The sequence below is a fragment of the Apis dorsata genome, unplaced genomic scaffold (assembly GCF_000469605.1).
Source record: "Apis dorsata unplaced genomic scaffold, Apis dorsata 1.3 scaffold_82, whole genome shotgun sequence".
In the NCBI taxonomy this organism is placed as follows: domain Eukaryota; kingdom Metazoa; phylum Arthropoda; class Insecta; order Hymenoptera; family Apidae; genus Apis; species Apis dorsata.
In genome coordinates, this window is record NW_006263380.1 from 1329424 (window position 1) to 1334271 (window position 4848).

General features: G+C 46.0%; 1 protein-coding gene across 2 annotated transcripts in view; it reads right to left on the reverse strand.

The window, feature by feature from the left end:
* LOC102678487 overlaps positions 1–4848 on the reverse strand; it is a 43092-nt gene that overhangs the window by 5387 nt on the left and 32857 nt on the right. The gene's annotated exons all lie outside the window — the stretch shown is intronic.

A 4848-nucleotide genomic window follows, 5' to 3' on the forward strand; every position in this document is an offset into this window, starting at 1 on the left:
AATGGAAAAAATAAGAGGAAACGAAAGGAACACGGGTAGAGAAATCTGTTTGCCTAAACTTGGATAAATCGACGTGAGACCGTGGAAAAATTGTTCCCTCCGGAACGCCACGTTGTTTTAACCGAGATATCGGAATTTCAATTTACCTCCCCGCCCTCCCCCCCGGTTGATCGAAGGATTTATCGCCCTATACGAATGAGAATGGGTCAGGGGGGGACGAGAGGGGAAGGAGATCGGAAAACGTCTTTTAGAAGGTGGGCGAGGACGGATAGATACGGCGGAATTCAAATCCGGATCAGGAATTACGGGAGGGATGGGTTTGGCCCATGAGAGAGAAAGGGACGAGTATAGTTTCAATCCTCGCGTACAACACGAAGACCGCAAGGATCGGACTAGCGCGCTAAGCTGCGCTCCACTCTTGTAGATCCTGCATTTACACGTGTTCCGCTCTTCTTTGATTAACCTTTTTGAGTATCCGACTGTATCTTCGATCGTTTCTAACTTTCTATGCGTGGGAATTTCTCGCGTAAAAAAGAGAGAGAGAGAGAGAGAGAGACAGTTGGAAATTGGATTCTGGGATTTGCGAAAACATAGAAACGCGTATCTCGAAGCTTTCGAGGTAGAGAATCTCGAGGAAAGAGGAGAGAGTCCCCCTTCCTATTCTTTGATATCTGTTCGTTAAAATCGGTGGATACGATACGCTTCGAATTCACGAATTAAATCGAATAGCCGCGAGGTCCGAACGGAAAATATTTGGCAAATGCTTCGTTATCGGGAACGTGTATCTCGTTTCTAATTATTGCGTGTGTGTGTGTGTGTGTGGCTGGTTTCGAAAAATTGGTCGAATTTTTTTATTTGGAAATCGGGAAATTGGATCGAAGACAGGGAAGATTTCGAGTTCCATCGAGCGAAACGAAATGATCCTATCGATCGAAACAGATTAGATTACGCGAGCATACCGTTAGTAGAAACTCTAGGATAGGAGATTATCCCGCTTAAATCGAACGAAGTACAGATCGATGATGAATGTAGCGGGGTTCGAAACAATCGCGTCGGCGGGGTCCCGGTTCTTTGATACGAAACGTCAAATCGGCAGGTTGATAAGGCCGATCCTTTCAATACGCTTCTGTTAACAATTGTCAGCCGCGCAAACTTCTCCCCCGCTTGACCAAAGTGGCATTCGACGGGATTATATCGAGCCGAATATAGGATAGTTAGAATTTCCGGGTGGATACCCGTTGTAGATCACGTAACACCAAGTAACGCGATTATTTCGACCGTATCCCCTCGCTACGTCGACCAAGAAATTCACGACCTCTCGAGTATCGGCCGTTTTATCGGTTGCCCCGATCTATCCAAACTTTAATCCAATCCTCTTCTCGGAGGCGGTCAGGGACGAGTCGTTTCCCAATCGCGAGTATCCCACTTACGTTGTACTCTTCCTTCCTCGTATCGGTCGTTCTCGTACGGGTCGACGATTTTTAACGGCGGGAGACGCCTTCGACCGGCGAAGAGACGCGCGTTTAATTGGAAAATGAAATGGACGGCGCGTGGATGGGGAGGAGCGAGTTTAACCGTGTCCGTGAGAGTGGATCGATCCCGTCCGTTTAAATCCCGGCCTAGAACATGTCGTCCACGGAGAATCGGTTGCGGGTAAACAGATCCACTCGACCGTTGGACATGTCAATCGATGGATATCCCAGTTCCAACCCAGCCATGCGTATAGTTCTTCGGAGTGTAGATCAAGGTTCGATTCTACGGATCGGTTGACCTATCGCTGCCAGCTACTCTCCACCTGCTTGCTCCCTCTCTCCCTTTCCGTGCTCTCGAGAGAGTGGATGAATCGAAAGGGAGATGAATTCGACGCAATACGCCCGAGAAGTTGTGAGCCACGGCTCGAGACGCACGGTAAACCTTAATCGGGATAATTAAACGCGAGGTTCCGATCCGAAGTTCGTTAAAAGGCAAGTTGGCCACCAGAGAACGGGAACGTAAAACTTTTTACGACGTGATGTTTCGACGTGATAAAAACATCCCCTTGATCTTACTTTCAATTATACGACTCTATCTCTTCTTTTATGATAGCACGGATCGCCTTGTGCTTCGCAATCCTTTCTCTTTTGCTTTTTCAACGATAGAAATAAGTAGAAAATCTTCTTCTCGTTTCGAACGTCTCTCGCGATCGTAAGCGTGCGTTTCCGTTACGAATGGGATAACGTTCGTTATATACCGTTAAATAAATTCGTCATGGCCCGGATTCAGATTCCCATCCTCCGCGCCTCCTCCGTGTGATTTATTCGGTGACGATGCGCGGGCGGAATTTTCGAGAGGCGACAATTTGAAAATGTTGAGCGGAGGAGGAGGAGAACGAAAATGACTCGGTCGGGCGGGGGGATGGTAGCAGGATGAAATTTCATTTCAGCGTAATCAATAGCGCTTACGGCGTGTTCCCCAAGAAAATCTTCGGCTTTTTTTTTTTTTCCATCCGTAATAGAGGACGTCCTTTGTTCTTGCTGCCTCCCCCTTCCTTGCTTCGGATCGCGCGGATTAAAAGAACTTTTTATTTTCCTACTTAGAGAAGGGAACTCGGCCGGGGAATTAGGTTGCTCTTTCTCTCCTCCCGCCCGAGGAGAGGAGGGGGAGGGTTCCGGTTACCAGCAGTTCCATTCTAGAATTCCCATGAGCAAACATTGGCCGTGCCAGTTATTACCAACCTGAAGGTCATCGATCAAATCTCAATTTATAGGCTGTCACTCTTGTCAGAGCATGAAATTCAACTCGGATGGAATCGATGGATATCGTCGTGAGAACCGGAGTGAAATTTTCCCCAATTTCCCATCCGATTGGACGTAAATATTGAAATTTCCATTCGATTCTTTCCTTTCGTAAGGATCGTGGCTACTTTCTCTCTCTCTCTCTCTCTCTCTCTCTCTCTCTCTTCTCTTTTCTCTTCCTCTTTCTTCTTAATAAATCGATTCGAACTCGATCACTAGCTCGATCCTTTCGTCCATCGTCGAATCGAAAACCTTTCTCGAATCAATCTTTTTATTCATCCGGTGTTTATCCATCTCCTCGTCGATGCACAGTGGTTACGGTCGGCGCGTAGTCAGCCGCGATATCCTCCCAGACACTTTCACCATCCGCGCATTTTGACCGCTTTTCCACATTTTACTCCTTTCTTTTTTTTTTTTTTTTTTTTTTTTTCCTCCCGTTCCGTTCGTTCGCATCCGATCGGAAGGGAAAGGAAGTGAACGAAATTTAACAATGGCAACGATACTTTTTCCACGCCAATCATACAGAGAGATAGATAGAGAGAGAGAGAGAGAGGTGTGTATACGTATTTTTCTTTTTTTTTTTGTATCCATTCAATAGAATGGAAAATCTTTGACAACGAGAAAACCATCGTCATAGAAAAATTGATTTCGTATTAGAGTGCAGCCTTCTGCCACTCTTTTGTGCGAACCTTCGAAACGAATATATAGGAAAGCGACGGCCTAGCAAAGCTTGCGCAAACTCGAGGGGGGAGGGAAGGAAGGAGGGCAAATTCGCGAGGGATGCTTCATTGCCTCCCAATAGCCGGAGTAACTCAATTCTAAAACGCTTCTACCGGTTTGTTCTCCCGTGTTCACTGGAACATCGCTATATTTGCCTATACGTGCTATTTTTTTTTATAACGAAACAACGACACCACCGATACCTTCGAATCGATCGGATGATGGAATTTTGTTATTAAAGATTTACGACTGGATAAATCGTGATTAAGCCTCCCCCCTTTCTTCGTTCGTTATTTGCAACGAGAATATCGTAATATTCGTCGATATTCTTCTTCTTTTTCTTGATTTTAAGACATCGTTACGTTAAAATTACACGCTTTCCGGATCGTTGTTGCACCGACAAGAAAACGAGGAGAATTAATCACAAGTTGGAACAGGTTACAGGCTTCTGGCGATCTGATGAAATTGCCAGAAAATCTAGATTCGCGCACATACACACACATATATATATATATATAAATTGTACAAACAGTGGGAGAAATTGTTAATCGACGATACGTATATCGTAGTTTTAGTTTATCTTTCGGTAACACTGGATAAAGATACAATTCCCCGGTTTGCCGCTGTGCAAATTTTCTCGGTCCGAGCCGAGAGAGGGAGGATTGTTTACTTAATTATCGTTTAATTACGCGTCATCAAAGTTTCATCTTCATATCCGCACGCAATTAAGGGAAACGTTTTCTTTTTCTCTCTCTCTCTCTCTCTTCATCCCCTTTCATCCCCAACGGGGGGATAATTCGCCCAATTAATTCTATCCCGTTCCCCCGTTTTAATAATGGCCAACGGTATAATTATTCTTTGGAGGGAGGGAGGGTGGAACGGGCCGAATCTATTAAAGGGTCCCTCGATCGTCCTTTTCGTAATTCGTAAAACGCGGCCAAGTTTCTTCCAAGATCGGTCCAAGAGATGTCGTTAAGAGATAACGGGGAATTTATCTGCCCCCCGAGGAAAAACTTTCATTTCCTGGCCACCGGGACCTGGTCAGGAGCCGGTTTCGCGACACGCTTTAATAAATAACGGTATCGACACCTCATCGAGTTTCTTCTCCCCCCCCCCCTCCTCCTGTCTCGTTTCGACGGGTCGGCAACTTTAAAGGAGTTCAAGTTCGAAGTTGGACTTCCCCCCTCCTTCCTCGCCGATATACACATCCCCCGAACTTTAAGAAGAAAAGTTTTCAAAGATTTGTTGGCTCGCTCGTTCGACTCGTCCCAACGTCGAGGCGGCGTCCCATCCCACCACCGTTTAAACTGTCTGATACCGTCTGGCGGAGAGAGGCGGTTTCGGGACGAGGGAT